The following is a 13387-nucleotide window of genomic DNA, read 5'->3' as shown; positions in this document are numbered from 1 at the left end:
GATTATTGTTCTTGTCTGAGAATTTAATTTAGTTGAGCCCTTAAAAGTGACAATTTCAAGGCTTTAACCAGATTTTTCACACTTAAGAAAATAGGTAATTTAAAGCTACCTTTTTTTTTTCTTTAAACAGCTCAGCAGAGGAATAATTTGGAAAGGGTAAGGTGAAAGAAACAAGTGGAAAGAAACTAACACAGTTCTGCATTATGATATACTGTCCAAACACTTTTGAGGGATAATTTAAAATTATATAATTTTTGAAATAATTTATTGACTATCAAATATATTGCCGGACCTTAAAATAATTGAATTAAAAATTATTTTCAAAATATAATTCTTTCTCTAAATTACAATAATATATATCCATATAGCTGCAAACAAAACAGTACTTTACTGATTATTATGAAACTTTAGTGTTTGATTATTGATGTTATAGCAAAAAAGTATAAATAACATAAGTAGAATACTTATTTTTGTATGGATTAATTTACTTTACTTTCTTAGCCATATCTACCTCTAATCTCTTATCACTAGTATTCTTCTTAAAGTTGCTTTTTTCAAAATGTTATTTTTTTTATTTTTAAAACTAAATTTCACACATCACCCTCAACATTGCATTTTATATGTAATAGATTTAAAAGTGTTGACACCTCCAGCTAGCCTTTCTCTGTAGATCAAAATGTCTTTAATTGAGAAAATCATTCCCAGAGACACTGAGGTATCTGACAAGTTCAGAGCAATTTCTCTTAAATGGATGTTTTTCTCAATCCTAATTTTTTGTTTTTTTTAATGTGTAAATATTTCAGAACAAATATTTTTATGGATACTGTTACTTTTGCTTCCATTTAGATATTTTCTTTAATAAAAAATCATCAAATCTCTATGTATGGTTTTTTCTCTATGATTATTTTGTATATTTTGCCAAATTATGCCATCTTCATAGGCTTTTTCAATTTAATGATCCTAGCAGAGAATAATAATTTTTCCAATTAATAAAAAAGTATCATCAAAGTATTCTTCTTATTTGTCAAGGTATTCTGAAGTGTAATTACCAAATTTCTAAATGAAACCTTTTACACCAGTGCTTATCAAATTATAATGTAAATACAAAAGTCACATGAATCATGTTAAAACAAAGATTCTGATTCAGTAATTCTGGGGTGGGTGAGAGTCTGCATTTCTAACAAGTTCCCAGATGATTCCAATGCTGCCTAGGACCACAGTTTGAATAGCAAAGTTACAATCTAGGTTTTTATTGTTTTATTAGTTCAGTTTCTCCTTTCCTTTTTGAGAGATCAAATTCACTGTCTTCCAGTTTTCAAGCTTGCTAAATACTTCAAAAGCTGCAGTTTTTTGGTATTCATGTGTTAAATATTTTGATTAAAGATTTCCAATTAATTTTGAGCAAAATGCAATCAAAATTAAAGGATTTACTTTAAACAAAATCATAAAACATTTAGTTTATTTTCTAAAGTTTCTCATCACAAATCCAACATTTCTGACTAATGCTGGATAACTAAGAGCAGTAAGCATGTACTGCCATGCTGAAATACTTTTAAAAATTTAATACCATCTTTATTACCAAAAAAAAGTTGTAGTTTATTTATTCTAAGTGGATATATATGACATTTGTTATTTTGATCTCTACAGCTCGCATTTTGATCGGTAAAATAGTATGTTTGGTTTAGATGCAATTATAAATAATGTGTGTACCACAACCAACTTCAAGTACCTTTCTGCTCCATGACCTCTTATTTTAATAAGAACATTATTTTTACCGCCATACTCCACTAAAATCTGTATTCATCTTTTCTCCATATAATAAATATTTTATATTAAATGTTGAACATATTTAAATAAATTTATAATAGTATTCACCATACTGTCAGATGTTGTAATTTCGGCAGAATGATTTTTTTTTTTTTTTTTTTTTTTTTTTTTTTTTTTTTTTTTTTTTTTTTTTTTTTGCGGTACGCGGGCCTCTCACTGTTGTGGCCTCTCCCGTTGCGGAGCACAGGCTCCGGACGCGCAGGCTCAGCGGCCATGGCTCACGGGCCCAGCCGCTCCGCGGCATGTGGGATCCTCCCAGACCGGGGAATGAACCCGTGTCCCCTGCATCGGCAGGCGGACTCTCAACCACTGCGCCACCAGGGAAGCCCGGCAGAATGATTTTGATTCCATTAATTGGGACTTAAAAATTCACTATTGTTGAATTTATCTAAATTTATTTTCTACTTGAATTATTTGTTTACACTGAGGGAAAAAAAACTGGTATCATTTAAATCTTTACAAAGTTCTTCTGCTAATGAAATTACCATATTAGCAACAATTACTCTACTTTTATTATGTTCACAAGGAAAGCTGGAATCAACAATAAAAGAAATTAATTTGAAGCCATCATTTGATCTAAATGAAAAGTCATTCTTCACAAGATGATATATAAGTGCACTTTCTGTAGCTGTATGTTTTTAGTCATTGCCAACGAGATAGTATTCTTAAAGTAACTGCTAACTTTCAAAATAGATGATGATGCTTCTTTAATATTTTATTTATTTAGTATAGTTTTTTTTTTTTTATTAGTTTCTGCTTTATAACAAAGTGAATCAGTCATACATATACATCTGTTCCCACATCCCCTCCCTCATGCATCTCCCTCCCTCCCACCCTCCCCATCACACCCCTCCAGGCGGTCACAAAGCACCGAGCTGATCTCCCTGTGCTCTGCGGCTGCTTCCCACTATCTATCTACCTTACGTTTGGTAGTGTATATATGTCCATGCCTCTCTTTCCTTTTGTCACAGCTTACCCTTCCCCTTCCCCATATCCTCAAGTCCATTCTCAAGTAGGTCTGTGTCTTTATTCCCGTTTTACCCCTAGGTTCTTCATGACATTTTTTTTTTTAATTCCATATATATGTGTTAGCATACGGTATTTGTCTTTCTCTTTCTGACTTACTTCACTCAGTATGACAGACTCTAGGTCTATCCACCTCATTACAAATAGCTCAGTTTCGTTTCTTTTTATGGCTGAGTAATATTCCATTGTATATATGTGCCAAATCTTCTTTATCCATTCATCCGATGATGGACACTTAGGTTGTTTCCAGCTCCGGGCTATTGTGAATAGAGCTGCAATGAACATTTTGGTACATGTCTCTTTTTGAATTATGGTTTTCTCAGGGTATATGCCTAGTAGTGGGATTGCTGGGTCATATGGTAGTTCTATTTGTAGTTTTTTAAGGAACCTCCATACTGTTCTCCATAGTGGCTGTACCAATTCACATTCCCACCAGCAGTGCAAGAGTGTTCCCTTTTCTCCACACCCTCTCCAGCATTTATTGTTTCTAGATTTCTTGATGATGGCCATTCTGACTGGTGTGAGATGATATCTCATTGTAGTTTTGATTTGCATTTCTCTAATGATTAATGATGTTGAGCATTCTTTCATGTGTTTGTTGGCAGTCTGTATATCTTCTTTGGAGAAATGCCTATTTAAGTCTTCTGCCCATTTTTGGATTGGGTTGTTTGTTTTTTTGCTATTGAGCTGCATGAGCTGTTTATAAATTTTGGAGATTAATCCTTTGTCAGTTGCTTCATTTGCAAATATTTTCTCCCATTCTGAGGGTTGTCTTTTGGTCTTGTTTATGGTTTCCTTTGCTGTGCAAAAGCTTTGAAGTTTCATTAGGTCCCATTTGTTTATCTTTGTTTTTATTTCCATTTCTCTAGGAGGTGGGTCCAAAAGGATCTTGCTGTGATTTATGTCATAGAGTGTTCTACCTATGTTTTCCTCTAAGAGTTTGATAGTTTCTGGCCTTACATTTAGGTCTTTAATCCATTTTGAGCTTATTTTTGTGTATGGTGTTAGGGAATGATCTAATCTCATACTTTTACATGTCCCTGTCCAGTTTTCCCTGCACCACTTATTGAAGAGGCTGTCCTTTCTCCACTGTACATTCCTGCCTCCTTTATCAAAGATAAGTTGGCCATATGTGCGTGGGTTTATCTCTGGGCTTTCTATCCTGATCCACTGATCTATCTTTCTGTTTTTATGCCAGTACCACACTGTCTTAATTACTGTAGCTTTGTAGTATAGTCTGAAGTCAGGGAGCCTGATTCCTCCAGCTCCGTTTTTCGTTCTCAAGATTGCTTTGGCTATTCGGGGTCTTTTGTTTTTCCATACCAATTGTGAAATTTTTTGTTCTACTTCTGTGAAAAATGCCAGTGGTAGTTTGATAGGGATTGCATTGAATCTGTAGATTGCTTTGGGTAGTAGAGTCATTTTCACAATATTGATTCTTCCAATCCAGGAGCATGGTATATCTCTCCATCTATTTATATCATCTTTAATTTCTTTCATCAGTGTCTTATAATTTTCTGCATACAGGTCTTTTGTCTCCTTAGGTAGGTTTATTCCTAGATATTTTATTCTTTTTGTTGCAATGGTAAATGGGAGTGTTTTCTTGATTTCATTTTCAGATTTTTCATCATTAGTGTACAGGAATGCCAGAGATTTCTGTGCATTAATTTTGTATCCTGCTACTTTACCAAATTCATTGATTAGCTCTAGTAGTTTTTCGGTAGCGTCTTTAGGATTCTCTATGTATAGTATCATGTCATCTGCAAACAGTGACAGCTTTACTTCTTCTTTTCCAATTTGGATTCCTTTTATTTCCTTTTCTTCTCTGATTGCTGTGGCTAAAACTTCCAAAACTATGTTGAATAAGAGTGGTGAGAGTGGGCAGCCTTGTCTTGTTCCTGATCTTAGTGGAAATGGTTTCAGTTTTTCACCATTGAGGACAATGTTGGCTGTGGGTTTGTCATATATGGCCTTTATTATGTTGAGGAAAGTTCCCTCTATGCCTACTTTCTGCAGGGTTTTTATCATAAATGGGTGTTGAATTTTGTCGAAAGCTTTCTCTGCATCTATTGAGATGATCATATGGTTTTTCTCCTTCAACTTGTTAATATGGTGTATCACATTGATTGATTTGCGTATATTGAAGAATCCTTGCATTCCTGGAATAAACCCCACTTGATCATGGTGTATGATCCTTTTAATGTGCTGTTCGCTTCTGTTTGCTAGTATTTTGTTGAGGATTTTTGCATCTATGTTCATCAGTGATATTGGCCTGTAGTTTTCTTTCTTTGTGACATCCTTGCCTGGTTTTGGTATCAAGGTGATGGTGGCCTCGTAGAATGAGTTTGGGAGTGTTCCTTCCTCTGATATTGTTTGGAAGAGTTTGAGAAGGATGGGTGTTAGCTCTTCTCTAAATGTTTGATAGAATTCGCCTGTGAAGCCATCTGGTCCTGGGCTTTTGTTTGATGGAAGATTTTTAATCACAGTTTCAATTTCAGTGCTTGTGATTGGTCTATTCATATTTTCTATTTCTTCCTGAGTCAGTCTTGGTAGGTTGTGCATTTCTAAGAATTTGTCCATTTCTTCCAGGTTGTCCATTTTATTGGCATAGAGTTGCTTATAGTAATCTCTCATGATCTTTTGTATTTCTGCAGTGTCAGTTGTTACTTCTCCTTTTTCATTTCTAATTCTACTGATTTGAGTCTTCTCCCTTCTTTTCTTGATGAGTCTGGCTAATGGTTTGTCAATTTTGTTTATCTTCTCAAAGAACCAGCTTTTAGTTTGGTTGATCTTTGCTATCGTTTCCTTCATTTCTTTTTCATTTATTTCTGATCTGATCTTTATGATTTCTTTCCTTCTGCTAACTTTGGGGTTTTTTTGTTCTTCTTTCACTAATTGCTTTAGGTGCAGCGTCAGGTTGTTTACTCGAAATGTTTCCTGTTTCTTAAGGTGGGATTGTATTGCTATAAACTTCCCCCTTAGAACTGCTTTTGCTGCGTCCCATAGGTTTTGGGTCGTCGTGTCTCCATTGTCATTTGTTTCTAAGTATTTCTTAATTTCCTCTTTGATTTCTTCAGTGATCACTTCATTATTGAGTAGTGTATTGTTTAGCCTCCATGTGTTTGTATTTTTTACAGCTCTTTTCCTGTAATTGATGTCTAGTCTCATAGCATTGTGGTCGGAAAAGATACTTGATACAATTTCAATTTTCTTAAATTTACCAAGGCTTGATTTGTGACCCAAGATATGATCTATCCTGGAGAATGTTCCATGAGCACTTGAGAAAAATGTGTATTCTGTTGTTTTTGGGTGGAATGTCCTATAAATATCAATTAAGTCCATCTTGTTTAATGTATCATTTAAAGCTTGTGTTTCCTTATTTATTTTCATTTTGGATGATCTGTCCATTGGTGAAAGTGGGGTGTTAAAGTCCCCTACTATGATTGTGTTACTGTCGATTTCCCCTTTTATGGCTGTTAGTATTTGCCTTATGTATTGAGGTGCTCCTATGTTGGGTGCATAAATATTTACAATTGTTATATCTTCTTCTTGGATCGATCCCTTTATCGTTATGTAGTGTCCTTCTTTGTCTCTTCTAATAGTCTTTATTTTAAAGTCTATTTTGTCTGATATAAGAATTGCTACTCCAGCTTTCTTTTGATTTCCATTTGCATGGAATATCTTTTTCCATCCCCTTACTTTCAATCTGTATGTGTCTCTAGGTCTGAAGTGGGTCTCTTGTAGACAGCATATATATGGGTCTTGTTTTTGTATCCATTCAGCCACTCTGTGTCTTTTGGTGGGAGCATTTAGTCCATTTACATTTAAGGTAATTATTGATATGTATGTTCCTATTCCCATTTCCTTAATGGCTTTGGGTTCGTTATTGTAGGTATAGTCCTTCTGTTGTGTTTCTTGCCTAGAGAAGTTCCTTTAGCATTTGTTGTAAAGCTGGTTTGGTGGTGCTGAACTCTCTCAGCTTTTGCTTGTCTGTAAAGGTTTTAATTTCTCCATCAAATCTGAATGAGATCCTTGCTGGGTAGAGTAATCTTGGTTGCAGGTTTCTCTCCTTCATCACTTTAATTATGTCCTGCCACTCCCTTCTGGCTTGTAGAGTTTCTGCTGAGAGATCAGCTGTTAACCTGATGGGGATTCCCTTGTGTGTTATTTGTTGTTTTTCCCTTGCTGCTTTTAATATGATTTCTTTGTGTTTAATTTTTGACAGTTTGATTAATATGTGTCTTGGCGTATTTCTTCTTGGATTTATTCTGTATGGGACTCTCTGTGCCTCCTGGACTTGATTAACTATTTCCTTTCCCATATTAGGGAAGTTTTCAACTAGAATCTCTTCAAATATTTTCTCAGTCCCTTTCTTTTTCTCTTCTTCTTCTGGAACCCCTATAATTCGAATGTTGGTGCGTTTAATGTTGTCCCAGAGGTCTCTGAGACTGTCCTCTGTTCTTTTCATTCTTTTTTCTTTATTTTGCTCTGCAGCAGTTATTTCCACTATTTTATCTTCCACCTCACTTATCCGTTCTTCTGCCTCAGTTATTCTGCTATTGATCCCATCTAGAGTATTTTTCATTTCATTTATTGTGTTTTTAATCGATGCTTGATTCATCTTTAGTTCTTCTAGGTCCTTGTTAACTGTTTCTTGCATATTGTCTATTCTATTTCCAAGATTTTGGATCTGGGAAATAGAATCTTCGATCAGCTTTACTATCATTATTCTGAATTCTTTTTCAGGTAGACTGCCTATTACCTCTTCATTTGTTAGGTCTGGTAGGTTTTTATCTTGCTCCTTCACCTGCTGTGTGTTTTTCTGCTTTCTCATTTTGCTTATGTTACTGTGTTTGGGGTCTCCTTTTTGCAGGCTGCAGATTCGTAGTTCCCGTTGTTTTTGGTGTCTGTCCCCCGTGGCTAAGGTTGTTTCAGTAGGTTGTGTAGGCTTCCTGGTGGGGGGGACTAATGCCTGTGTTCTGGTGGTTGAAGCTCGATCTTGTCTTTCTGGTGGACAGGTCCACGTCTGGTGGTGTGTTTTGGGGTGCCTGTGGCCTTATTATGTTTTTAGGTATCCTCTCTGCTAATGGGTGGGGTTGTGTTCCTGCCTTGCTAGTTGTTTGGCATAGGGTGACCAGCACTGTAGCTTGCTGGTCGTTGACTGAAGCTGGGTGCTGGTGTTGAGATGGAGATCCCTGGGAGATTTTCGCTGCTTGATATTATGTGGAGCTGGGAGGTCTCTTGTGGACCCGTGTCCTGAAGTTGGCTCTCCCACTTCAGAGGCACAGCACTAACTCCTGGCTGCAGCACCAAGAGCCTTTCATCCACCCGGCTCAGAATAACAGTGAGAAAAAGTAGAAAGAAATAATTAGCAGAAGAAAGAAAGAGAGATTGAAAGAAAGGAAGAAGGGAAGTAAGGAAGGAAGGAAGGAAGAAAGAAAGAAAGGAGGGAGGGAGGAAGGATGGAAAGAAAGGAAAGAAAGGAGGGCGGGAGGGAGGAATGAAAGCAAAAGGAAGAGTGAATGGAAGAAGAGAGGGAGGGAGGGAGGAAGGAAAGAAAGAAAGAAAGACAGGAGGGAGGGAGGGAGGGAGGAAGGAAAGAAAAAGAAAGTGGAAAGAAGAAGGGTGGGAGGGAGGGAGGGATGGAGGAAAGAAAAAGAAAGAAGGAAAGGATGAGCGGAGGGAGGGAGGGAGGAAGGGAAGGGAGGAAAAAAAGAAAGAGCAGGTAAAGTAAAATAGAATAAAGTATGAAATATAGTAGCGTTATTAAAATTAAAAAGTAATTATTGAAAAAAAACACGGACCGAAAGAACCCTGGGACATATGGTGGAAGCAAAGCTATACAGAGAGAATCTTACACAGAAGATTACACATACACATTCACAAAAAGAGAGCAGGGGGAAAAATCAAAAATCTTGCTCTCCAAGTCCACCTCCTCGATTTGGGATAATTCGTTGTAAAAAGAGGAAAAGGGCGAAAAGTCTGAAATCTTGCTAAGTCCACCTCCTTAATTTGAGATAATTCGTTGTAAAAAGAGGAAAAAAAAAAGGGGGGGGGGGGAAAGTCTTAAATCTTGTCCTCAATGTCCACTTCCTCAATTTGGGATGATTCGCTGTCCATTCATGCACTCCACAGACGCAGGGCACATCAAATGGACCGTGGAGCTTTAATCCGCTGCCTCGGAGGCTGCACAGAGAGATTTCCCTGTCTCTGCTCTCACAGCTCCCGGGTCTCAGCCTTGGACCTGGCCCCGCCTCTGCGCGTAGGTCGCCGGAGGGCGTCCGTTCTTCGCTCAGACAGGACGGGTTTAAAGGAGCCGCTGATTCGGGGGCTCTGGCTCACTCAGGCAGAGGGGAGGGAGGGGAATGCCCTCTCCTCGCGCACCAGGCAACAAAAGGGAAAAAAGTCTCTTGCCTCTCCGGTAGCTCCAGACCCTTTCCCCGGACTCCCTCCGGGCTAGCACTAACCCCTTCAGGCTCTCTTCCTGCCGCCAGCCCCAGACCTCTCCCTGCGCTCCGACTGAAAGCCGATACCCGAGCCTCAGCTCCCAGCCCCGCCCGCCCTGGCGGCCGAGCAGACAATCTCTCGGGCTGGTGTGTGCCTGAGGGCACCGATCCTCTGTGCCAAAATCTCTCTGCTTTGCCCTCCGCACCCCTGTTGCTGTGCTCTCCTCCGCTACTCCGAAGCTTTCCCCCTCCGCCACCTGCAGTCTCCGCCCACGAAAGGGCTTGTAGTGTGTAGAAACCTTCCCTCCTTCACGGCTCCCTCCCACTGGTGCAGGTCCCGTCCATATCCTATTGTCTCTGTTTATTCTTTTTTTCTTTTGACCTACCCAGGTATGTGGGGAGTTTCTTGCCTTTTGGGGGGTCTGAGGTCTTCTGTCAGCGTTCAGTAGGTGTTCTGTTGGAGTTGTTCCACGTGTAGATGAATTTCTGATGTATCTGTGGGGAGGAAGGTGATCTCCGCGTCTTACTCTTCCGCCATCTTCCTCCGGCCCTAGTATAGTTTTGACTCCTGGTTTTTATGCGGTCATCAATATCATGACAACCTCCTTAGTTAATAATAATTGTCAATAAAATTTTATGAAAGCTTCACATTCATTAAAATGTTCTTAAGAAGCAAAAATTCATTTTTAATCTCTTATTAAATATACACTTTTTTGCTTTAGCTCATTGCAACAATAATTGCTTAGAAAATTTAAAAATGCATAATGAAACAGTAAAATAAATAAATCGTTGTAGATTGAGTAACCATAGAATAAATGACAAAAATCACTGTAGAAACAGCATTCCAATAAATATTTCTCAAACATGTTACACATATATCTCACCTATAATTTTGCTAGTTTCCCACTGTCTGTGATTGGTGCTTTGTGTGTCTAGCATCTCAAGCAAGCCCACAGCAATTCACCAACTGGCCAGCAGAAACAGCAGCAATAAACAATTCTTCCTTTTCTGCCTAAAAGTAAGTGTTAGCTGTCCCTAGCTTCTCTAGAGTGCACTTAAGTTCACCAGCAAACATCTTAATGCTATCATTCAAAGAATTTAGGGTGTTAGCTACCTTACATTTGGAAAGAGTCAGAAAAGAGAGATAGGTCATCACTAGCCCATTTTTCATATTTAACTATGTGTTAAAGTAAGAACTCTTTTCACTGCACATGCATCTGACACTCAAGATGGCAGAAACTGGGCTTCCCTGGTGACGCAGTGGTTGAGAATCTGCCTGCCAATGCAGGGGACACGGGTTCGAGCCCTGGTCTGGGAAGATCTCACATGCCGCAGAGCAACTAGGCCCGTGAGCCACAATTACTGAGCCTGCACGGCTGGAGCCTGTGCTCCGCAACAAGAGAGGCCACGATAGGGAGAGGCCCGCACACCGCGATGAAGAGTGGCCCCCACTTGCCACAACTAGAGAAAGCCCTCACACAGAAACGAAGACCCAATACAGCCATAAATAAATTAATTAATTAAATTAAATTTTTAAAAGATGGCAGAAACTAGAAGTAGAAATGAAATCAACCAAAGGCACACTGCTTATCTTAATGCAGTTATCTATAACGACATTATGCTCAAAAAAATGAAAAATCTAGGACAAATGCTAAATGAAACTGGATACCATGATTATTGCCATAAACCAGGACTTCCTCAGGCAAAACATGGGGTACAGTCATTCTGATTAAAATGTGAAGTACTATCCCCACTGTAAGAAAAACAATCTCTCAACTTATTAGGGAAGTTAGGAAAATGTTTCTCTTGCCTTAAGGATTTAGATGGACTGCAGTAGCTTTGCTTATAGTACAAATTTGTCCTGCAGACATTTTGTTGGATTACACAGAGTTGTTTTTTATTTGAATTACTTGCAAAAAAATTAAATTGGAGATTTCACACATAGAATTGTGTTTTCTCAGGAAGAAAGAAAGAAAGTCCTGACAACACTAAGCTTGAATTTCCGCATACTAAAAATCAAATATAATGTCACAGGGCCATGTTGTCTTACAAATTCAAAGAGCACCACTTAGCTTGTAACCTAAGTAAAATTAATACAATGGAGTTTTACTTATATGATGCACATGTGTTACTCCCTGGAACTGAGCAACTTCTGAGGTCCTGATATCTGTGAAATACACCTTTAAAAGAAATACATAGTCTTCAGTTTGACACAACCCCTACCCTACCCAATCAATCAATTTCCTTACCTGGCCATCTAAGCAACTGAGTTTGTTACCTCTGCTTTAGATTATACTTATCCTAAGAGTTGTTTCTTTTTGAAAGGTAAGTATTTCTCTTTGTTTGATTTTATAGTTAGCTACTGGACAACCAAAATAATGAAGAAATGAATCTGCAACTCCCACTGATGGAAAATACTCAAAGGGAATTGTCTTACACCATCCTGTACTTTTGTGTGGGTTTTGAGTAATAAAGTCCTCCAGACCCCATTACTCTTTAACATATTATTCAGTGGGGTCAAAGAGAAAGGGGCCATGGGTTTGGTTGTGCTGGAGACCTCAGAACCATTATTCTAAATATTACTTAAACAAATAATTAAAACGTTGTCATATGTCCTCCATGTGGGTAGGGAATAGCATGGATAGCCTGAAGCACAGCAAGTAGCAGAAGGTGGTGGTCCCAGAAAGAGATGCATATGAGAACAGTGATACTGAGTAAGGAACAGAAAACATTCCAAAGACAACCTCCCACACTCAAAATCAACCATTATCCCTCAAAAGTTGAAATTCTTGGATGCTTTCCACTATGGGAATAGTTGTATTTCCCACTGACTGTTCTTCCCTTATTATATTGTAATTTCCTTTAGACCCCAATCTTTTAAAAAAGTTGGTTATACCCATGAAGGCTTGCATAGTGGTGTTTTGGACAACAAGAAAAATGGGGAGTAAAGGCTAGTGTGATTTTCTGGTGCCCAAGCATACTACGGAAGGGGGTGTATGTGGGAGATACAAGTGGTGTTCAGCAGAGAGAGATACAGTACACACGACCTTAAGGAGCAGTGATTCCATGAATAACCCATGACTCAAAAAGAATATGAAACTAACCCTCACTACTGAATACAAGAGGAGGTGCAAAAATAGAATGAATAGCAGAAATATGTGTATATATATATACACACAATATATATCTACATATACACACATTCATATACACAAGTATATAAGTATAAATAAAAGATGGATAGATAGATAGTTTGTTTTGCAAGTAATTCCTTTTGAAAGAAAGAACTGATTAAAAGATTTGGAGGTTCTTACCTTTTCCTTGTAAAATTCCTGGAAACTAAAAAGTTGCATCTTGCATCTTCCCTACACCTATATAGCAAATGAGTGACATTGTGTGCTCAAGTTTTGACACTGTAAGCATTATACTAGTTATTCCCATTGCCAGTTTAAAAGTACACCCTTGTTTAATGGCTAGAATGCATCTTGGCAGATAAGGTATATTGAATAATGTTAATACACAGCTTGTTAAAGCTGACAATGGATGCTCAGAAGGTGTCAAAAAGGAGCAGAACACAGCCTTCATCCTGACCCAGGTTGCTTAAAGCTGAAGTGTGGTAAATTGGGCATGTCTGAAATGGAGCTGTCAAGCTTAGAAGGTTTAATATTGACTTTTTCCCTACAGACCTCAAACAGAGTAATGTACCTAGGCACTTGCACCTGGGTTACAAAGTACTTGAAAAATAATACTTATTAAAACTACTAAAAATGCCCTGTGAAGTAAGGGGGCAAGTGAAATTATTACATGATATATTATTTCCTTCTACAAATGCCCATATGATTCTACCAAGTTTCCTTCCATGGATTTATTCCAAGGATGCATATAAGTTTCCCTTTGACGATTAGTGATGGTTGTCTTAAGCACCGTGTTGAGAGGCCATTTCTAGGCTAAAACTAAAGAGTATCACAATCCAGTCTGGCCAGAGAGGTGTGGGTTGAAAATGTCAATACAAGTGCCAGGTGTTGGCTGTAAACTAAACTGCTGGGTATGGCAGAGATCTGTTGTATCTGTTTCTGTGTGGGGCCATG

This window comes from Hyperoodon ampullatus, assembly GCF_949752795.1.
Source record: "Hyperoodon ampullatus genome assembly, chromosome: 19".
NCBI classification, from domain to species: Eukaryota; Metazoa; Chordata; class Mammalia; order Artiodactyla; family Ziphiidae; genus Hyperoodon; species Hyperoodon ampullatus.
The sequence above is the reverse complement of the archived record's forward strand: the minus strand, read 5'-3'. Positions refer to the sequence as shown.